Source organism: Heterocephalus glaber, unplaced genomic scaffold (assembly GCF_053883595.1).
Source record: "Heterocephalus glaber isolate CG9 unplaced genomic scaffold, H.glaber_assembly_v1.0 deba00000621, whole genome shotgun sequence".
NCBI classification, from domain to species: domain Eukaryota; kingdom Metazoa; phylum Chordata; class Mammalia; order Rodentia; family Bathyergidae; genus Heterocephalus; species Heterocephalus glaber.
In genome coordinates, this window is record NW_028258153.1 from 14,851,326 (window position 1) to 14,875,945 (window position 24,620).

The 24,620-nt window shown below is 37.4% G+C and overlaps 1 long non-coding RNA gene across 1 annotated transcript; it reads right to left on the minus strand.

Moving 5' to 3' along the window:
- Positions 1-1,590: 1,590 nt before the first annotated feature.
- LOC147829367 (uncharacterized) lies at positions 1,591-23,814 on the minus strand. The gene is made up of 2 exons (XR_015449179.1): positions 14,480-23,814; positions 1,591-12,969 (listed from the first exon to the last, which is right to left on the minus strand). It is a non-coding gene; the product is annotated as an uncharacterized LOC147829367 (long non-coding RNA).
- Positions 23,815-24,620: the final 806 nt, after the last annotated feature.

Here is a 24,620-nt window from a genome sequence, read left to right on the forward strand (position 1 = left end):
TCCTTCTGTTGTTCACTTCTACCCTATCTTCTCAAGCTCAGAACAATATCCTTTATGACCCCTGCAACTCTGTGGTATGGATCCAGGTAATGGCTCGGCACAGCCGGCCGGGGGGGGGGGGGTGCGCTGGCACCCATGCAGCTCACCTCAGTGCTCTAGGGCAGTGGTGTATTTCACTTTTTTTAAGTGGCAATTCTACCATGTAGCAAACTTCCATAAATGTGAAGGTATGTTTTGGGGCTCTCTAATTTGCTTCATTAATCTATGTCTTTACTTTTAAAATACCCTTTTTAATTAATATAGCTTTTTACTTTCCCTACCCAATCTTGTCCTTTCTTAGAATTGTCTTAGTCTTTGGTATTTCACAAATGTTACAAAATTCTGCTTTTATGGGAATTTTGTTTTAAAAATTATTTAGGGGATGAAACATTTCCTCTTCTCAACCAGCAGTAGCTGTGTGGGGTATAGACTTACCATTAAACTCATAAGAAGTAACATACTTCACCCAATACCACGTTTTCTTGAAGAAGAAAGAATACACAACAGCAAACACAATAGCATGCATAACAAAATAAAGTTTGGTGACTTCCAGGCCTGGCTTCCTAATTTCCAAAATTCACAACTGGAAACATGCAGTCATGAATGATAAAACTGAGTATGTAAAGACCAGCTCAACAGCCCAGTATGGGCCTTCAGCAATGAGGGCCTTCAAGCTTCTGTAATCATGAAGGGCCTTCGTGTAGTCATGCACTCAGGGGTGCACGCATATTACCCATTCTTCAGTGAAGAAGCATCTCTTTAATACTTACTGACTCATTGATTTTTAAATTAATAATACAGTATTGATAATGAAGATCAGGTATTTGGTCTGGTACCTAATCATCTCTGCCATATTCAAATTTTGTAATTTTTGTTAATGTATGGACAGCAATTTTTCCCCTTCTTTTCAATGTTTATTATACATTTATTTTTCTCCTTACTTCAGTGTAGTGTTAAATAGTAATGGTGTTAATAGGCAACCCTTATTCTTTTTTATCTTATGCATTCTTTTGTGTGCATATTTGAAACAAATCTAAATGAAACCAGGCCAATGGTTATGAATCTTTAGAAAATTTTGTCAATGGTGGAGCTAAGTTTGTGATACCCAGACTTCCTCATCATCTGCCTGTGATTACAGGCAGCCCTTTTCCTTGTCTGCCTTTTCATGGAGTATGTATGCTTCAAAGTGTTTATTCTAATTTAACACAGGAGCTCAGCTTATCTACTGCATTTTTTGGACTGAACATCTTATTTTCTTTCAGCACATAATTAGTTAAACTCAAGCCCCTATTTATAACTGGAAAAGCTCCTTTCTTGTCCCCAAAGACAGCTAAATTTCCAACTTCCACTTACTTTACAGTTTGTTTTCTTCATTATTGACAAATTGGCTTTCCCTGACTTTCTCATAAATTCAACTATGAATTTTAATTTAAAGTTTTAAAAAGTAATACAGTGTCATAGTGTTATCATAGTGCTGATTTACCAGTGCAATTTTGGGTCCCAGGGGTCCAGGTTCTTATGTGTCTCAAATAATTAGACAAGTCACAAAGATACAAAAAAGCAAGCAAGCAAAATTTATTGAGGTAATAGTATGCTCAAAGGGACCAGGCTTATAACACAAAGAAAACTGACATGAGCCCCAAAGGTATGGGCCACAGTGTCTTATTTCTGGTCAAGAGTCCAAATCCCTCCCACAGGGCTGTCCTGGGCATATTTGACAGCTCATGCTGAGTCACATCCTCTGTGTTAACTGTGCTTGTCCTTTCCCACAATTCACACTGTTATAATTGTATTCATGAGATGCAACCCATACCGATTAAGAGACAATGAGTTTGTCTGTAGCCAGAGGTTACTTCCAAACACTTCGAGATCTTTCTGCACCTGTGCTTGATGTTAGGATTCCCCCCAAGAACTGACTTATGGGCTATTTTTTTGTGGATATTATTTGATGAGAGGTAGGCCCCCAGGCAGGCAGGAGCAGGACTCTTAATGATAGGGAGGTGTTACTTAGCATATGATTGATAGGAAGGTGTGCACTGGCCCATGCTAACTACTATTCTATTCTCCCCTAAAAGATCTGGACACCTGAAAATCTTTATGGATGCTGAAGGAAGGGGATCCATCTTCTGTAGTTGCATTCTGGTGAATGAGGACATAGACCCTACATACGTGAAGGCACAGATCTCCCACCCTACCTAGGCTAGGGAGGAGAAGAAATGCTGCAAAAGAAGATTTAAAGATGGTATGGATCTGTTGTAAGTAGCAACCATGGCTAGTCACTGGTCATGGACAGCCAATAGTTTCTTTTCACATAGCCTCAGCATATTTCTAGGCCCAACTAAGAAGGAGTTAGCTTATTTCAGAGGTAAGAGGTGTTTTTTTTCTTTACAGAATTGTCTGGCTACATCCAGAGATGAGAAATCTTCCTGAGTGAAGATTTCCTGGTATTGTTGGAAGACAGGTATGTTTTCGGGGTGTATAACCTACAGCCAGGAGAAGACAATCTGGATTAATCTGCTAAGTAGGCATGGGCCAAAAATGCAAAGAAGAATTAGGAGGACTATGGCAGGTATGAAAAGTCTGATAAGGGTCCAGACTTAGCCCATAAGGGATCTGAGAAGAGAACCCGGCCAGTTACCCTGACTGTGGTTATTATTGAGATTGTTATAGACCTCAATTAGATATTTTAATTTGGCAAGACTGGTTTCTAACTTTTGAGAATTACTTATCCAAAAACAACAGGTCACGTAAGTTTCCCTATTTCAGCAAAAACGAAGGAAAGTGGTCACCTATTTTTCAAAACTAGCTCAGCCAGAAAAGTTAAGCTTCCTTATTGACCCTATGGCCTCAATTATTGCCTCTTCCCATGCCTGCTGGAATAACAAGTTTTGAATGGAGACATGAGCCACCTGAATGCCCATCAGCCAGAAGAGACCTAGGAGGATTTCACAATCCAGTGACATACATTCAAGGTCAGGGTAAGTCCACATGACTCTTAAATGTCTTGGGAGTGTAATCATTTGTATCTAGATGTCCTCCCAAAGCTTCATGTATTCATAGGTGGGGCTTTGGGTAGGTGGCTAAATCATGGGTGTGTGATACTGGAATTACGGCTGTATGGTACTGGATTAGTTCACTAATTGGTGAATTGTGGGGGTCTGGGCATGGATAATGGGAAGGCCCACCCTGGATAAGGATGGCACCACCCAAAAGGCTTGTAATTTGGATGAAATATAAAGGACAGGAAGGAAGCAGGCTCACTGCAGCTGCTTTCTGCCTGCCTTAGCAAGGACTGTTTCTCTTCTGCCATGCCACCGTGCCTTGGAGCCAAGAGACTAGGGACTGAAACCTCTACAAACTGTAAGCTGAAATAAACTTTTCCTCCTTTAACTTTTGAACATTAGGTATTTTGTTCCATCAACAAGAAAAGTAACTAAGACAGGGAGGTTCTGCTGGAGACCTTTGAGGGATCTCTTAAACCTGGTCCAGATGAGGAACCGTTCTAGGAGGAGCCCAGATCAGAGACATACCTAGAAGCTAGACTTATTGGAGAACTAATTGGAGAACATCCAGAAAGGTGCTAGCCATTGTAGAACTTCCCCTCCATGTAAAAGGTAGGTTATGAAATAGGGAGTTTCCACAGAAGTAGAGACCAGTGTTTAGACAAGAAATGGAGGTGAATTTTGCTTTTAGCCAGGCAAATTTGTAGGAGGATGGTAGTTCTACATAAGATGGGGTTATGCTAGGATGGAGTTATGCTGCTATTTGCACTATAGGGTTCCATGGTGAGCTGAATGATCACCAGAGTGGTCCTGAAGGCTTGTCCCAGGGTTCCACTGTACCATTCCCAGAGATTTACTCCTGGCAGAGAGGATGGGGCAGATTGGGTCTGAGTAACTGGGCCACTGGCAACCAGAACATGGGTTTCAAGGGGTCTGAGTGAGAGTGCCCCACAGCAGAAGTATATATCTCCTAATACTAATGTGGGACATTATGGTATCACCATGGAGGTGGCCTGGAAAAGGAAATCTCCCAGTTGACAGTTTAAGAGTAGGGGTGAAGAAAACTTGACTGCATAACTCCTTCAAGGTCCATAACAACTGAGGAACAAAATGTTAATGTTTCCCAACAGGAGTTCAGGATTGAGTAAGTGGACCCTGTATCCAAAAGAAAAGTAATTTGCTTACCTACAACTTCCAGTTACCAGAAGCTCTTCTAAGACAATGAGATGTTGCTGTGGTGGCCACATGGGCTTCCTTGGACACCATCAGTAGCACAATTCTAGCATTCTTCGCTGGCTACCATGTTAGTGGATCTTGTCTCCTGAGAACAAGAGCAAACTCTGCTCCATTGTCAAAGGTCTTTACCCATATCTTGACATGTTCTGTAAAGACTTGATGGCTTTTCAGGGCATTCCTTAGCCAAGTGCCCTGACCGTTTACATTTAAAGCACCCATACTTTTCCTCACTGTCCTTTGGATTACCTTGATTCCCTTTAGTGTTGAGGGCCTTGCTATGGGCCTGATCAATGAGGGCCAAGATTTTGGCCTACCTCTTTTTTTTTAATTGGCTCTCATTTGTCCTTGCCTTGGTCAAGTTTGTTAAAGACTATGAAAGCAAAATCAACCAATAGACTCATCCCTGTCTGTGGACCCTGTTGAAGTTTTTGGAGTTTTCTCCTAATGTCTGGAACTGACTGGGGGATGAAGTATTGGCCCAGAATAATTTGGCCCTCCCTAGGCTTAGAGTCCATGTTAGCATACTTACAGAGGGCCTACATGAACTGGTGTTGGAAAGCCATCAGGTTTTCATGGAGACCCTAATTGATGGTTCTGAGCTAATAATAGTTAACGGGTTTTAACAATCCTCTGCACATGCCTGCCAAGATAACTTGGAGGTATAATCTTGGATTAGACTCTCCTGCATCACTACTGTAGTTCCAATTGGGCCCAACCTGAGTCCCAAACAGATTAGCAGGAGACCTGCTCTCTTCAGGTGTATCCCTAAAGGCTGCATTGTTTGTGTCTGGGGCAGCCATAAAGACTTTTTTCTCTGTCTATAGATAAGCAACAAGAAACCAGGGTAAACTGGACATCCTTCTAGGTCAGATCAAAGCCCATCATTAGAGTGTGGAACACATTTCCTTTCTAGATCCTCAGAGTCTTTGCCCAATTTTTCTTTGCACTATTGGATTTCTACAACCAAAAAAACTAACCTGTACTTGTGCTATGCCCTCTGGTCCTACCACTTCCTGGAGGGGTACGATGGTGATGAGTTTAGATGTTAAGTCTCCTGAATCTGGAGCCCAATGGTAAATGGATCTTGATGTAGTATGAGGTGAACTCAGGAAGTCACTTTGATATCCTAGGGGTGCTAACAGTGTAGGTTGATAAGAAGGTGGCCAACTGGAAAGGGACTGACAGGAGGAGTCAGTGGCATTGGTTCCCAGAGAGGGACCAGCCCTATAGCAAGGTTAGAAAAGTTCAGGTTTATGGTATAGGGCCATGAAAACTTGGATTCACATCACTTCCAACCATTTTCCCTCTTTTGAACAAAAGAGGTTGCTATGGTTTGGGTCTAGATGTCCCCTCAAAGCTTCAAGCTTGGGGCTTTTTCAGAGGTGGCTGAATCTAGAGTGTGTGATGCTAGGATTAAGGGCTGGCATCCTGAATAAAATATAAGGGAAAGAAAGGGGCTTGCCTTGTCCCTTGTTGCTTTTCCTATCTTCTGCATGCAAAGAACTGTTTCTTTTCTCTCTTGTGTGGACCAGAGTTGCCCAGGGGCACACAGATCCCAGCCAGGGCCCCACCCTGAAAAGAGCTGCACAGGCACACAAGCAACAGCCAGAGGCCTGCCCAGATTCCATCAGTAAGTCTGCACAGATCCCAGTGAGAACCCCACATGGACCAGAGCCATACTGGTATACACTGGTCCCAGCCAGGGCCCCACCCAGACTCCAGCAGCTTGGGCCCACAGGCCACAACCAAAGACCCACCAGGAAAAGAGATGCACAGGTGCATAAGCAGCAGCCAGAGGCACACCCAGATACCATTTGTAAGTGCATGCAGGCCCCATCCAGAAGCCTGCTCAGATACCAGTGACTTGAGTCCATGGATCCCAGGCAAAGGCCCACCCGGACAACTACGACACAAGGGGGCAGGCCCTAGCCAAAGGTAAGCCCAGATACCATCTGAAGTGTGCACAGGCCCCAGCCATAAACCTGCCTGGACAACAGGGCAGCTCACCTGTGCGATCACCATTATGAACCCAGGAATTGGCACAGTGGTGACCTGCAAAGAAAAGGCTGCTCAATGGCTTGCTGAGACCATTGGGCAAGTAAAAAGTTGCCTCAACAAAGGCACAGCAGGCTGCATCTGTTGAAATGAGAAGACACGTAAACAAGTCTAAAAACCAGACTTCCAGGCAACCCCAAAAGAAAACAACATGGAACAATTTGAACCACCTGGACTCCCTGAACTGGCAACAAAAGAGGATCTGGGAAAAATGAAATCAGAAATAATTTCTCAGATAACAACAGAAATTGTGTCCATAGTGCAAGTCATGATTGATAACTCTAGAGCAGACACAGAAAAAAAAAAAGAGAGGAGCTGAAGAACATGATTGAATCCCAGCATAGGAAACAAATAGAATCCATAAAACAGATGCAAACAGATATCCAGGAGATTAAAAACTCTATTGATAGTTTACACAGCAGAATGAGCCAATGTGAGGACAGAATATGAGATATAGAAGACAGATGCAAAGAAGAATAACATAAGATGGATCAGAGTCAATGAAGAAACAGGAGAGAGTGAAAACAACATAAAAAAAATTGTTCACAAAAGTAATGGCAGATAACTTCCCAAGCAAAGGGAAAGAACTTGACAGATAATTAAGGTACATAGAACTCAAACTAGCTGTGATTTAAAAAAAAAATCTACACATAGGCATATAATAGTTAAAATTCCAGAAACCCCACAGAAAAATAAAATTCTATAAGCAGTTAGAGAAAATAAACAAATCAAAAAAGAATACAAAGGAAAGCCCACCAGAATCACAGCAGAGCTCTCAACACAAATCCTCAAGGCAAGTAGAGCCTGGAGTGAATTATTTCAATCCCTCAAAGAAAACAACCTCCTATGCAGACTGATACACACTGAAAAACTATCTTTCAAAACTGATGGAGAAATAAGATACTTTCATGACAAAGAGCACCTGAAGAACTTCATGAATACCAAACCAGCACACCAAAAACTTGTAAACAATATCCTAGGAAAAGACAGTTAGGATCACAACCCCAGGAAGTCCAGCAGAATGAATCCATCAGGCAAGACAAGAAATTAAATACAAAGGGACAGAATCCAACAACAGGAAAAGGTCATGACAAAGATAATTCAATATGTACCAGTTATAACTATCTATGTTAATGGTCTCAATTCACCAATCAAAAGACATAGACTGGCAGAATGGGTCAAGAAGCAAGATCCAACAATATGCTGCATACAGGAAACACACTTAATTCAAACAGAAACTCACAGACTGAAAGTTAAAAGGTGGAAAACAATACTCCATAGGACAGGAACCCGAAAAAAAAGCAGGAATAGCTATCCTCTTTGCAGATCAAGTGGATTTCAAACCAACACTGATTAAGAGAGAAAAAGGACACTACATTCTTGTAAAGGGAACAATCCAGAGGAAGAGAAGACAATCACAAACATATATGCACCAAACACTAGTGACCCCAACTATATAAAACAAATACTAACGGACATGAAAAATCAAATAAGCACTAATACAATAGTAGTGCAGGAACTCTATACTCCACTGTCACAAATGGATAGATCATTGCTCCACCAGCTTGCGACCAAGATAGGAGGCACAGGGGGACATAAAAGCCACTGTCCTGAGCTGCAGAAGTGAACAACAGAGAGAGGGCCTCTCTCAGGCTCCATGATGAAAACTGAAGCCCACTGGAAAAGTGAACAGAATCTCTGCAATAAAGGCACACCAGACAACCATGCTTGGTAAGTTGGAGGGATCATTAGCTCCCATCAGAACTTGGACTTTCTTCACGGGAAAGGCAGCTGGAACCTGGAATAGAACCTTGCAGAGTGCAACCCTGCAGGAGGACAGGGAGCTCAACTTGTGACTTGCAGCCAGAAATCTGCCTGAATCTCATGGGTCTGGGACTAGCTTACTGAGACTCATTGACTTATAACTGCACACTGCTGCCCACCTTGTCTATTGTGACAGCAGAGACATACCCTGAAGGAGGCCCTTCATTTTTAAAGGTGATAGATTATTAACTACCACAAATTGTCATTCTCTAATGATGTATTTGATGCTATGGTGTTGCTGATTGTATCATTTAGGCTAAGGTATTGGGATTGATCTAATCAGTTGTCCTTCCTGGTATAATGAAAATGAGATAGCCACAGAGCCATTAGAGACTCAAAACCTAAAGACCAGCTATATCTGGAAGACACCTCTGAGAAGCAATCATTCCATAAGGGTTCTAAATACATCAACAAAGATACTTACACTAAGCAACTTCAAAATATCAACCCAAGAACTAAACCAAGGACAGTACCAAAAATAAAAATGAGAAGACATTTAAGCAAGTCACAAACTCAGACTTCCACCCCTGAAAAGGCAAATTATGGGGGGAAATGAGGTGGAAAAGTCTGATAATCAACCACCTGAACACCCTGAATTGATACCACAGGAAGTAACAAAAGAGATGAATGAGGGTTTAGAAAAATTCAAAACAGAAATAATCTCCCACCTAACCACAGAGATGGTGAGCACAGTGAAAGACATGATTAGAGGCTCTAGAACAGAAACTGATAAAAAAATAAAATAGATGAGCTCAGAATCATGCTGGAAGTCATGAATGCCCAGCATAAGAAAGAAATGGAAACCATGATCATCCAACATAAGAAAGAAATGAAATCCATGAAACAGATTCAAACAGATATTCAGGAGATTAAAAACTCCACTGAAAGTATGCAGAGCAGATTAAGAGAATCTGAAGATAGAATATCAGATATAGAAGACAGATGGATAGATCAACTAGATGAAAAATAAGCAACAAAATACTAGAACTCAAACTCTTGAACAAATGAACTTAACAGATGTTTACAGAGTGTTCCACCCCACAAAATCAGAATACACATTCTTTTCAGCTGCACATGGGTCATTCTCCAAAATAGACCACATATTCACTCACAGAACATGTTTAAGTAAGTGCAAAGGAAATGAAGCTATCCCCTGCATACTATCAAAACATAGTGCGATGAAACTGGAGATCAATAGCAAAAGAAACCACAAGAATTTCAGAAACACATGGAAATTGAACAACATGTTTCTGAATAACCAATGAGTCACAGAGGAAATTAAAGAAGAAATCAGACAGTTCCTACAATTAAATGACAATGAGAATACAACACATGGGAATCTATGGGACATAATGAAAGCAGTGTTACAAGGGAAACTTATAGTAATGAATACTCATATTAGGAAAACAGAGCTAGCCCAATTAAACCACCTGATGCTGAACCTCAAGCTTCTAGAAAAAGAAGAGCAGGACAAACCCAAAGATCATACAAGATAAGAAATTATACAGGCCAGAGCAGAAATCAATGCAATAGAGACTAAGAGAATGATACAAAAAAATCAACAAATCAAAGAGTTTGTTCTTCAAAAGAATAAACAAAATTAACAAACCCTTAGCCATCCTTATGAGAAAAAGGAAAGAAAAGGCACAAATCCATGCAATTAAGAATGAAAAGGATGAAATTACAATGGACCCAGTAGAAATCCAGAGGATCATCAATACGTAGTTTGAGAACCTATACGCCAATAAGATGGAAAATACAGAAGAAATGGACAGATTCCTAGATACATATGAATTAACAAAGATGAATGAAGAAGACCTAAAATTTCTAAACAACCCAATATCAATCAACAAAATTTAAAATGTAATTGAAAACATACCATTGAAGAAAAGGCCTGGTTCTGATGGCTTCACTGCTGAATTCTACAAGGTATTTAGAGAAGCACTATTGACACTACTGTTTAAACTCTTCAATGAAATTGAAATGGAAGCAATCCTCCTGAATTCACTCCTGGAAGCAAGCATCACCTTGATCCCCAAAGCAGAGAAAGACCCAACCAAAAAAGAGAACTACAAGCCAATCTCACTAATGGACATAGATGCAAAAATCCTCAATAAGACACTGGCAAACACAACGCAGAAGATCATCAAGAAGATCATACACCCTGACCAAGTGGGATTTATCCGAGGGATGCAGGGATGGTTCAACATACACAAATCAATAAATGTAATAAACTTCATTAATAGAGCCAAGGACAAATACTATATGATCATCTCAAGAGATGCAGAAAAAGTATTAGACAAAATCCAATTCATATTCACGATAAAAAACCCTGCAGAAAATTGGAATAGACAGTCTCCATCTCAACCTGATAAAAGCCATCTATGAAAAACCAGCACCCAATATCATACTAAATGTCCAAAACTTAAATCCTTCACACTAAAATCAGGAACAAGACAAGGATCTCCACCATCACCATTCCTGTTCAATATAGTTTTGGAAACAGTAGCCACAGCAATCAGACAAGAAAAAGACATAAAAGGAATAAAAATAGAAAATGAAGAAATTAAACTGTCATTATTTGCTGATGACATGATACTTTATATAGAAAACTGCAAAACTCTACCACAAGTCTTCTAGACTTCATAACCAAATTCAGCAGAGTAGCTGAATACAAGGTCAAAATCTAAAATCACTAGCCATCCTGTACACAAACAACAGACTCACTGAGAGAGGAACTGAACAACTCCTTTCACAATAGCAGCCCCCCCAAAAGAAATACCTAGGAATCAATCTAACGAAGAAAGTAAAAGACCTCTACTCTGAAAACTACAGTACTCTGAAAAAGAGATCAAAGAGGATATCAGAAAATGGAAAGACATTCCTTGTGCCTGGGTAGGAAGAACCAATATAGTGAAAATGGCCATACTTCCAAAACTGCTATACAAATTTAATGCAATCCCAATTGAAATTCCAGCAGCATACTTCACAGAGCTTGAGAAAACAATCCAAAAATTCATTTGGAACAAGAAGAGACCTAGAATAGCAAAAGCAATTCTAGGCAACAAAGATAAGGTAGGGGGTATCACAATCCCCAATTTGAAACTATACTACAAAGCCACTGTGATAAAAACATTATGGTACTGGGAAAGAAACAGACCCAAGGATTAACAGAACAGATTAGAAGATGCAGAAACAACTCTAGACATTCTTTGCCACCTCATCTTTTTTTCTTTTTTGGAGATGTAGATATATATTTATATAGTATATACATACTTTTAATATTATATTGGTCCAATGAGTATACATATTTCAACAAAAGATAAGCATCTATAATCCAGTTAAACATACATTAAGATTAGGGTACACTTATTACATCAAAAATTGATGTTTATAAGTTACAGGCACTTAATATTTTCCAGGGTGTTTTTTTAATTAAAAAATATTTTTTAAAACATTTGGTCATTTTCCCAGTGCAAAAGAAGGTTGTTCAAGTCAATTTACTTTTCTCCTGAAGAGTAAGGGAAAGGAAAAATACCTCCCAGAAAATTCAACTTACAATTCCCAATGCTACCTTCACAATGTTTGCAGTAAATCCTTAGTCAATGAATTAATTTATCAAAATTAAACCCTTGTGATTATGATTCAGCCCTTGCTTCATATGTTTGATTTTTTATGCTGCAATATTTCTATTTACAAAAGTAGAAAAGTTATTAGCAGTGCAATAAAGTGGTTTAAGTTTGTTTTAAATGCCTGCTGTCCAATTATGTGTAAAAGAAAAAAAGCACCATTTCAAGATGAAATTAGATATTTTGAATTTATTTATAGACTAGGTAATAACTTAGTCTATTAATATTGATCAATACCACCTTGACTTGTGATCCCAGAGAACTTTAGTTTTCAGGTGCACTTTTCTTTATCCTGGTATTTAATAAACCACTTAAGTCAGTGACACGTGCTTAAAAGTAAGAGTACAATTATAGGCTACTTCACCGTCTATCTCAAATTCAACTTTCTGCTAGGTCTGAGCTTGTCTGCTAATGGGCTTTTAACACATGAAAAATTTTGATATTTTGGCCGCTCTTTTCTTTCCCAATTGATTCTTTTTTTGCTAGCCAGTCAATTTTATAGGTGAAAAACAGGGAGACTACATGCACTAAACCACAAAGATAAACAAAAAGCAATATGATATAATACATGTCACTTTTCCATTTGTACTCAGTGAGTTTTTGTATTTCAAGTAGTTGGGTCTTCATTAAACAAGAAACGAAAGAAAGAAAAATTAAAGTAGCTTCCAGTTCTAGCTTGCTAAAATTTCTTCTGCACAAGTACAAGAATAAACCTATCATGAACTAAAGAGGACAGTGCCAAAGCAAAGACAGAATGGCTGCATGTTAGGAGTTTTGCTTACTGATGAGTGTATTTTATTTTTTTATTTTTATTTATTTATTTTTTTGGTACCAGGGATCGAACTCAGGACTTTGCACTCGTGAGGCAGGCGCCGGAACCACTGAGCTAAATCCCTGGCCCTTGATGAATGTATTTTAAGTCATAAAGTTTCTCTGCTGGCACTTAAAATGAACATTTGCTTACAAATCTTATTGGTAAGAAATTGATTTTGCTAATTAGCAACATACCTGTTGATCTAAGATTCTTCAAATCCAGAGAAAACTGTTTTCAAAAATATATTTCACACATGAAGCCTTGATGTTTTTATTTAGGAAAATTTTGACTCTGAAATTAAAATGGTTCAACTGAAAGCATCCCTTTTTCAATAGTGGAGTTGATTTATGCAAAATATGTTTCCTTGTCTCTAAAAAACAAATTAAATAGTATTTTACTATAAGGAAATTTAAAAATACACTTTAAACTAGCCAATTTGTACCAAGCATAAAAGAAATTTCTTTTCTTCCGCTCCTTCATCCATTCAAAGCAGGGGAGAATACTGCAAACTATAAGAATCCCACTGGCTCCCACCGGAATAACTACAGGTTAAGGGTAGCACAGGGTGAACACAGATACTTGTGTGCTCTAGCTGTACAGTGAAAGAGCAGAGGCGGCAGAAACTCACAGTAAATGCACACCAGACAGGAGCTTGTGAAGCTGTCTCATCTGACTTACTGCTTTTTGAGGAAAAAATAAGAGACTAATGTCAATTAGAGTTTTTAAAAAAACCTACTTTGTCACATTTATAGAAATCTTAAACCCTTTGTATTTCCATACTCATAGATAATTTTGATACACCTGCTAAATATCTTCAATATTCCAGAAGAATATTTTATTGTTGACAAAGGACAAGAAAATTCTTCATGCTTCTGATCTCAGATTTGCTAAGTGCAATAGCCAGTTCTAAGTCTTCTTGTTCTTGCTGGTTTAGTCGGACAAGGCTCTGCTCTTCCTCCCTCTCACTCTCCCTCTTGGGCCATTCAATCATATCTTCTTCAGAGGGATAAGCACTGAAGTTAGCAAAATTGCTTGGGTCAGCCTCTTTATTGGCCGTAGTAGAAGTAGAAGAAGTGAATGGATCACAAAGCCACCTTATCTTTGACAAAGGATCCAAACACCCTTACTGGAGGAAAGGTAGCCTCTTTAATAAATGGTGCTGAAAAAATTGGGTTTCAATTTGCCAAAGACTAAAATTAGACCCATGTTATCACCATGCACTAAACTAAAATTGAAATGGATAGAAGATCTAAATATTAAAACAGAAACACTAAACCTCCTAGAAGATGTTAGGTAGAACTCTTGGAGACACTGGTGTAGGAAAAGATTTTATGAACAAAATCTCAGTTGCCTATGAACTATTCAGATGAAGATTTTGTTCCTTCCAAGATTTCTTCAGCTGGTGTAATCTTGTCCTGGAACATCACAGCATCACTGGACCATCGAGGTCTCAGTTGTGACTGGAGGCCAAAATGGAATTATGTCTCGAAATGCCATAGCTGGCCCATAGGCAGGAGAACTAGGCCTAATCAAATGATTTTTCCCCAAAATTGTGTAGCATTGCTCCCAACACAAGTACTTTGTCACAGCAACAGAAATGGTCTAGGCCGGGGATTTAGCTCAGTGGTTCTGGCGCCTGCCTCGCAAGCGCAAGGTCTCAAGTTTGATTCCCGGTACCAAAAAAACACAAAAAACAGAAATGGTGTAACACATTGTTTTAGCCAGACTCAATGTTTATTTTGAATCAATTTCATCAAACATCACTTTTGGATACAGAATCATGATACCACACTCTGGGTTTTCCTGATCCCTACTGTGGCACAACAATTTGAAAGGCTTAAGAATGTATTTGCCTACAATGTCAAAATTATGACACTTACCATGAAACAGAAATCTGGAAGATGGTAGACCTCCTTCATCACTCTTAACAGGACATCTTGTTAAGAGATCTTGATGATCTACTTTGGAGAGCATAGTTAGAACCAGGTCCTGATAGAAGTTTGGCTGTTTCCTCCTAAAGTCTGTTGATTTAGAAAATTAGTATATCATTTCCAATCTATGTACCGTGGCTTTGACATCCTAAGGATTATGAATCAAGATTTAGCTTTTCAAAACTGCATGTGCATGCTTTTGTTTGATCCCTGACTATTCTAGACTGATAAAAGTGGCAAAAATTTGTATTTCCCAGGGTTATATTAACTGGATGTTACAAAATTCTAGTTTGTTAGCATAAAATTTAATGATTAGTGCCTTGAAAATAGTCTCCTATCTCACTTTTCATCAATATTCTTAACAATGTGATATCCTTAAGAGCTGATAGATACGAAAATATTGTTCAACCCGTGTTGTTAGACCTTAGATGAATTGAGTCTTCCAAGATGTGTTGGAGCATAAGACCATTCAGTAATGATAAGACAAGTCTGACTTCCTCTTTAGGAGACTTCCACATCCCTGTCATACCCTCTCCTCTCCCCTTTGGATATAAGATGTACATAAGCAATTTTTGTTACTTGTAAGAGTTGGGAATAACAGAGATAGATTTTCTGATATAAAATTATTTTTGATAATTTAACTTTTATACAACTTTCATTACTCAAAATACTGCTTTAACTATAAAGAAAAAATAGCAATGAAAGCAGAGTAAAAGGGAAGTCACAGAATTATAGTAGAGTGTCCAGCACCTCGGAGTACATGGAAGGGGGAGGTTGGCCAATGAACTTTCAATATAATGGTTCCCTTAGTAAGGCTAGCTCTACCAAGGGAATTGTAACCTGATGCCATTCAACATCCAAGTTATATAACAGGTCTTTTTCAGAAGTCATGCTCCTTAGATGACCTTATGGTTATAATTTGGCTTCCTGAAATATCTGCCTAAAAAAAGAAAGTGCTGATCATGCTAACTGAATTATTTTACCTTTGTGACAATTCTATTTCTCTTTGCAAATAAACAATTTGGCATTCTCACTTTGTACATCATTTCTACAAAGTTGACTAATATGTTCTTATTACTGGTAAGAAGATCCACTTTCAGTACCAATAAAATGAGATATAAGAGTCTTAAAGATCAGAGGATCTGTTTGTGTGTTATGGAAAAATTCATCAAGTCAGTCCTGAGACCTGTCTGGGAAGCCAGCTTTTCTTCCTCACTGGTTTTTCTGCTTATGCTCTTTTTTATGCTGTATGCTGAGCATTCTTTCTATACAAAACTGTAAAACTTACTAGAGATAGTGTAGAAAAGTTACATAATGTGTTTACAGGACCATTTTTACAAAATTATTTCATATATTATTTATGACCTGAATATGATTTCATATTGATAAGTAACTATTTATTGAAGAACACCAATATCTCCAGCTTCTGGCACATAAGAAAAGCTTTGGAAAATGTATAACATAACATATATAAAACTGTAAGATTTCTGGCTTCTAAAGCTTATTGAGAGGATACATACATGAAACAGATAAAAATATTTTTAACAATGATGAATGTCATCATATTGTATACCTAAAATGTACCAATAAACCTAACTTTTAAAATATTTTTAAAAAGCTAATATGCACTCACTGTAACATTGGTATTAATTCACTAATGCAGTAAATATTTTTGAACACTTATCACATACAAGACAAATGTGGCAGTGAACAGAACAAGATAACATTGTACTTATTGAGCATCTATTTTAAAAAGTGCAATAGCTGACATTTCTTTACTACTTGTTATATAAGACCCTATGTTAAATGGTTTATTCATCTAAATTTTTCATTTCTCGTCATAAATCTAAATTAAGTCTCATGTTTTTAAAATTACACATGAAGAAAATGTGATAGTTTGAATAATGGCTCATTAAAGATGTCCATGTCCGAGGGCCGGGGATTTAGTTCAGTGGTTCTGTTGCCTGCCTTGCAAACTCAAGGACCCGAGTTTGATCCCTGGTACCAAAAAAAAAACAAAAAAAAAACAAAAACATGTCCATGTCCTAATCCCCAGCCCCTATGAATATGTTAATTTACATGATAAAATGAGCCTTTGCAGATTTATTGAGTTAAGGATTATGAGATGAGGAGATTATCATGGATTCCAGGAGATTCCAATGTAATCATAAGGCCCCTTGTAAAAGGCTGGTAGGAGAACCATGATCAGTAGTAGATGTAAAGAAATAAGCAGAGGTTAGAGTGAATCAGGAAAGAGCCATGAGCCAAGATATGCAAAGAAATTCAAGATTAAAAAGGCAAGAAAATGGACCCTTCCTTAGAAGGCCCAGAAGGAGCAGTCAAGGGGACACTTTGATCAGTGAAACTGATTTTGGATTTCTGACCTTCAAAACTTAAAGATAATAAATGTGCATTGTTTCAAGCAAGTCATTATAGAAAATGAAAATTTTTAGGGGTATGGGGGTGACAGTAAATCAGTGGTCCTCAACTAAGGTGCTAGCCGGGTGTGGTGGTGCACACGTAAAATCCCAGCATTCAGGAGGCTGAGGCAGGACTGCCATGAGTTTGAGGCCACCCTGGGTTACATAGTGAGTTCAAGGCCAACCTGAACTACATAGTGAGACCCTGTCTCAAAAAAAACAAAAAAAAAGTCAACTAAGGTGCTACCCTCCAGTGACTGATTCACAAAATCTGATGTGGAAATAGGTATTTGAAAATGTTCTTCAAATGATTTCAATATTCACTGACAGTCGAATAGAAGCTTTCAATAGGTACACGAAAGATCAGAACTCTTAAGGTTCATGCAAGAAGTAGAACTTCTAAGCAAAAGCTTTATTTCTAGTAATTATTTGTAACTTTCTTAAGTTGTTAAATCTCCCCACCAATGCACAATACATATTATAACTAAATAGTTTGAATACAAACTCAAAATCACAAAAAGTAAAATTTTGTACTTCACAATCCTGTGAAGAAGTTTTAACCTCAATTTACCACTTCATAGATTACAGATGGAGGTACTTTCCCAATAGCCTTTAAAACTTTCTGAAATTTTACTGCCTGTACATGTCTAAAGCAGTCATTTAAAATTGCTGTATGCATTTTGATAATGAATTATGAAAAAACAAAACCCCATCTGTATATTTTCCTCTATACTCACCTCTGTATATTTCAAAGTCCTTAAGAATATATTCATTTTTTCATTAGCTCATTTACTTGTATTCATTCAGCAAATATTATTAAGTATTTAGCATTTTCAAGACTCCTCATTGACAAATACCTTGGACTTGTAGAGATACACAAACAAGACATAATCCTCACAACCAGAAATTATTTCTTCTATGCTTTATCAACAATGTTTAAATAGCTATGCCTTTTACACCATCTTCTAATTGTTTACATCTATATGTCTTCCAAGAAGGCAAACCCATGGGCAGGGACCCAGTTGTATTCATTTTTGCATTAGCAGAATTCAATATACTTATGCATGTACTTGATTGACTGAATCAAGATAAATGGGTAATAATGTAAATATGCCAGAAATTCACTCTGTAAATCAAAACTTAAATATGAATAAATTACATTATATTGAGAATTTTAGCAGACAAAGATTATAGACTAGGTATGATCAATGCTATATGCTTATCAACCATTTCTTTTTCCTCCTGAGCACAAAAGAAGACAACATCTCCTGGCCTCTTCACATATAGGCAGAGCCAAGTAAACCCACATGCACTCATGTAACTGGTGCCGTCCATGCAGCACGGTCAAAAGGATGCAGGCCACTTTCACACCTGTCCACTATTCAGCCTTTAAATTTTCTTCTCACCCTATTTTCCTCTTTCCTGACAAGTCTGAAGGTCAAAAGTCAATGACATCAGTGCCACAAAATGGAAAAGTTCTAGATAGTTAAGTGTTTACATGGTGATCACATATAGAATCAATGGGAAATTAAACAAGGAGTTAATCCTAAGTGGCCTGGAGAACAGTAGTACCTTCAGCAGATCTGGAGAAGTTGCAGGGAAAAAGGAGTAAGGGAAATAGTAGGCTTGGTTTGAACATACACTGTGGACTGGTAAAGATAAACCAAAGAAACTGGAAGTGGAAGAGAAACAGGTATGTTATCTAGCTGACTTGGAAGTACCAAAAATTCACTTTGAAATTCTGAATTGTAAGTTGTATTTTGAATTTCATCTTGGGTCTGAATAACAATTCTTTATCACAGACATTACTTTTACTCCAGAAAAAAAATGATTTTAGGAGAGTTTTGGGGAAAATAATTTGATTTTCTATTAACAAAAATGGAATAACAATACCGCATTAGCACCATAGTTACCTCAAAGTGCTCAATACCATGCAATGTCTATGGGACCACAATAAGAAAATATTAAATTCTGGGTTCATGGCAAGTTTATTTTGTGAGAATCTGATTCCTTTTAACTGAGAAATTAGAATGTAGATTCTACTGCGAATCTCTATTAACAAGAATATTTTCTTAATCAGACCACCCCTATCCAATGACCTTACCTGATCTTATCTTTCTAAAAGTTGATGCTTTTAGTTATAGGTAGCTTTCTGAATTCTACTGTAAAGACTGTGAGCAGTTTCTTGCATCACAGATTTTATTTTATCTCTTCTAGATATCTACTATAGCCTATTTTAGTTTTGCCCTCAAAAGAGGGCAAAAAGAGTAGAATCAAACTGTTCCTAGTGACCTTGTCAGTAAACATATAAGAACAACATAAGTTGATAATCATGGGATGTGTGATCAAACTGGCTGAGCCATATATTCTCTATCTAATCTTAGTGGAAATTACTTCATCTTTCTGTGCCCTAGTTGCATTAAGGGCTCCTGCCCTCCTATCTCACCAGATGTGTATATGCAATCTAGATACTTTGCCACATAGCAAAGTGAATATCAGAAATATGTTCTCATTAGTAAAATCAGTGACTTGTTCATCATCTATCAGGTCCGACAGATTAATTTGTCATATTCAAGATATAAGGTTACCTAGGACCTGGGGGTATAGCTAAGTGGTTTTACATATTTTTAAAGTGTGCCAGGCCCTGGGTTAAATCTCCAGCACTAAAACCAATCACAAAACAAAAATCACAATTAGCTGAAAATTTCAGAATACTTCCAACACTTGGCATCATATGCATGATCTTCAAACATTCGCTGTCCGTCCATTGCACTTCGGATACTAGCTGTAAGGTTGGTAGAGTCCTGCTTCTAGAGTATTACTAAGTCAGCGTCCAGTGGGCTTTATGCAAAGGTTAGTAGAGTACTGAAGAGGACAAAGAGCTGGGATTTGGGGGAGAGGGGGGTGTTTTTATTTATTAGTACATATTTGGAGTAATTCTTTATCTTTGTGTATGAATTGTTTTGTGTTTGCTTACAAATAAAAGTTTAATGAAGGCCTGTATATGTGCCAAAATTTTCTCTAAGACTTGTTTTTATTGTAACCTGTTTTCAAAGTATGAGAATATGGATTACCTTCATCCATCTCAAACTTTTCCAATGTTACTTTGTGACCAAATATTTAATGTTCTTTCACAATACTGTTTGAGTAAAACATTTGTTTGAAATAGTTGAAGTAATTAGCTTCTAATTTCACAATCCTACTGAGAGATCATATGTTAGTACAGTACTTCCAAATAATAATAATTTGAATGGAGAGTCAAAATTTGCTATTGTATTAAAGGTCTTTTCTTCCAAACAATTACATTATTTGTGATCAAATTCAATATAATAGGATAAATTGTTTGTTTTCTAACAGTTAAGTAAAAAATAAAGATGCCTAAATTTTCCCTTGACTATATTCTTATTTAAATTCTAGAATCAGGGTTATAAGAAAGGATGAGATATGAACTTAATGGAATAATGACTGTTTGACTATTATCCTCAGGGACCAGAAAATTGCCTTTGTAGGAGGAAGAAATTCCAAGTGTATTTTTTAAAGAGCCACAATTTCATTTTTTTCTCATTGTAGTTCAATTATTAAACTCCAAGGATGCTGTCAGTATATCTCTAGGTTTGCAGTAATGCTCTAGGAAAAAGATGATTGCTAAAGCAAGTTCAAAATCTCTCTCTGTATATCTCTGTAGATCAAGGGCTCTCTATATATCTCTGCATGTATAATATATACATCATTCCCTGAAAGACACTTCACAGAGGATTATATTGTTCTTGCATAACTAAGTGAAACTTTTACTTTTACTTTGCATTTACTTTCAAATTTATGGATTATGAAGATATTTGATTAAATATACCAAAAGGTAAATACTTTATGGATCATGAAAATATTTCATTAAATATTCCAAAAGGTAAATACTTTTAAAATGAGAAAATAAAATTGTTTATCAATTCTTTGGTCATCTATGTAGTAAGGTAACCTTGTGCAACTACTTTATTTAGCTGCAAAGATGACATATTGTAGCACAGATAACCCATATTTCATCCAGAAGTAGCTGATGAAAATTCATGATACAAATATTATTTAGTGCTCATATCCTTCTGAGTATTAAAAGAAAAATACTACAGATTGAGCATCCTTACTCCAGAAATCCAAAATTCACCAAAATCTAAAACTTTGTGAGGGCCAACATGACACAAGGGAAAATTCCACACTTGAGATCAGGTGACAGGTAACAGGTCACAGTCGAAACACAGATGCACTAAAAATACTATACAAAATTGCCTTCAGGCTGTGTGTATAAAGTATATATGAATCATAAATGAATGTTATGTTTAGACTTGGGTCCTGTCCCCAAGATATCACATTCTATTTATCCAAATATTCCAAAATCTGAAATCTGAAATACTTCTGGTCCCAAGCATTTTGGATATTCAATCTGTGTCTCCATCTGAGTAATCAAAGTCCTTCCCTGTTACAAAAGAACTTCTTGACTACTGTTTTCAATCTGGCAGGTGGATATAGCTAGGCAAGAGGTCACCCTGAGCCTAAAGCATGGATTTAAATAATGCTTTGTACTAGCTTCAGGCAAGCAGACAGAGTTCAGAAGCTGGCACTGCACAGCCAGCCAAAACAGTCTCTTCTGGTATCTGCAAGCTCTGGGGCCATTTTTCCTCCAAGAACACTGATAATCTTACCACATACAACATGGCAGCAGCCCCAAAGAGATGCTCTTTTTCCACCTTCTTTCTTTATGCCAGTGCTCAGCACCAAGGCCTCACATTTTTTTTCCTTCTTTCTTTAACTCTAAGAACTTCAAAGACTTGGGGCCAGAAAGGTGGGGGAGGGAGGAGGTTGGAATTTCAGGCAGAGGTAGGCTGCTTTCTCATCAATTCTTCAGGAGCAATAGTCTTCCTCACCCATTCAATGTTCACAAGTCCCAACTCCCAACTCAGACCATACATAAGATCTGAAAATTCCATTTTGAAACAGAAACAGTTGAGGGGTAGGAAACTTTACCGAAAGTGTGAGAAGGTCAAGAAAAAAATATTTTAAGGATAACAGAGTTTACTAGGAGCAGCGTGTTTCACAATGTTTATCTTAACGGCAATCCTTTGTGATAACCCCACTTCCCAAATGAAAAATTTAAGATCAAAGATAAGCCTAGGATCTTTCTCTCATTATCTCTCATGCCTCCTCTCTCTTCTTCCTCCTCCTCCCCCTCCCTCCTCTCTCTCTCTCCAACTCCCTCTTCATTTCCTCTTTCCCTTTATCTTTTTTCCCTGTCATCTCGTCCATTCCCCTTTTCAAGCTTGAAGTGCAAACAGTGGCTAATTCATAGATATGAGTCATCTCCATTATATTACCAATACCTGATAAATGTTTGTCTGTTTTTGTCTGCCTTCACAGAGTTAAGAAACAAGTTTTATCTGCTATACAGATTTAATACAATTCTAAACAAAATGCCAATACAATTCCTCATAGAACTAGACAAAGCAATCCTAAAATTCATATCAAACCAGAAAAGGCCTAGAATAGCAAAAGCAATTGTAGGCAACAAGGGCAAGACAGGGGCCATCACAATCCCAGACTTCAAGTTTTACTACAAAGCTACAGTAATTAAAACAGTACGATATTGACAAACAAACAAACAAAAAACAGACTTGTGGATCAATACAACAAAACAGAGGATACAGAAACAACTCCAGGCATGCTCAGCTACCTTATCTTTGACAAAGGGGCCAATTACTTTTGCTGGAGGAAAGTTAGCCTCTTTAAAAAAATTGTACAGGGAAAGCCAGCTATCCACATGCCAAAGATTGAACCTAGACTCATATCTTACACCATGCACTAAATTAAAATAAAAATGGGTCAAAGTATTAAAACAAAAACAATACCCTGAAAGATAAAATAAGTGAAAGGCTTAAAGACATAGGTGTAGGCAAAGACTTTCTGAACAGAATCCCATTTGCATAAGAAATAATACCAAGAATCAACAAATGGGATAATATCAAATTAAGCTTCTGCACAGCAAAGGAAACCACAGACAGAGTAAAAAAGACAACCCACAGAATGGGAAAAAAATTTCTGCTAGCTATTCCTCAGACAAAGGACTAGCATCTAGAATACATAAGGAACTCAAAAAATTATTCCCTCCAAATTTAAAAACCCAATCAAAAAATGGGCATTTGAAATGATTAGACATTTCTCAAATGAAGAAGTCCAAATGGCCAATAAATACATGAAAAACTGTTCAACAGCTCTGGCCATTCAAGAAAAGTACATTTAAACAACACTGAGATTCCACCTCACTCTAGAAAGAATGGTACCATCAAGAAATCATTCAATATGCTCATGGTGCAAGACATGATTAATAAATCTAGAGAGGACACAGATAAAAAAATAGAGGATCTGAGGAACATGATGGGATCCCAACATAGGAAACAAATGGAATCCATAAAACAGATGCAAACAGATTTCCAGGAAATTAAAAACTCCATTGAAAGTCTGTGCAGCAGAATGAACCAATGTGAGGATAGAATTTCAGATATAGAAGAAAAGATTGCAATTAGTGACCAGGAAAAGAAAAATTGCTTTAAAATTGTAAAGGAATATGAGAAATCAATCCAGCAGCTGCTAGATGATGCAAAGAAGAATAACATAAGAGTGATTGGAGTCAATGAAGAAACAGGAGAGAGTGCAGATGACATAAAAAAACTGTTCACAGAAGTGATGACAGAAAACTTCCCAAGGAGGGGAAAAGAACTTCACATACAGATAAGTGAGGCATATAGGACTCCAAATAGCCTTGATCAAAAAAAATCTACATGTAGGCATATAATAGTTAGGATTCCAGAAATCCAACAGAAGAACAAAATTCTACAAGCAGTGAGAGAAAAGAAACAAATCACATACAAAGGAAAGCCCATCAGAATCACAGCAGACTTCTCAATGCAAACCCTCAAGGCAAGAAGAGCTTGAAATGATGTATTTCAAGCCCTAAAGGAAAACAGCCTCCAACCCAGATTGATGTACCCTGCAGAACTATCTTTCAAAATTGATGGAGAAATAAGATACTTTCATGATAAAGAGCACCTCAGGAACTTCATGAATACCAAACCGGCACTCCAAAAAATTTTAGACAATACCCTAGGAAAAGACAATGAGGATCACAACCCCAGGAAACCCAGCAGAATGAATCCATTGGGCGTGACAAATTAAATGCAAAGGGGGAGAATCCAACAAAAAGAAAAAGTCATGACAAGGCTTTTAAAACTTTTAACTTCATCTCCTAATGAGTGTATAATTCAATCTTGTTATTGTACTGATTAGTATTTTTCTGATTCTACAGTTGCACACCTTTCCTTATGCTGCACTAGCTATTTATCATCTTCCTATGTCTACTTTTTAATTGGGTTGTCTATTAATGTACTCTAAGAATTCTTTATATATTCTGGTCATAGGTTATATGCATTGTAAATATGGTCTGTTTAAGGACTACTTTTCATTTTAATGATGTCATTTAAAGTTCTAAATTGTGATGGAATCTCATTTATTAATTTTTTTCTTTTATACATCATGTCTTTTGTATCCTAGGTATTTCTTGCCTACCCTGAATTCATAAACATTTTCCCTTATAATTTCTTCTTAAAGTTTTATACTTTTAGGCTTTCTTA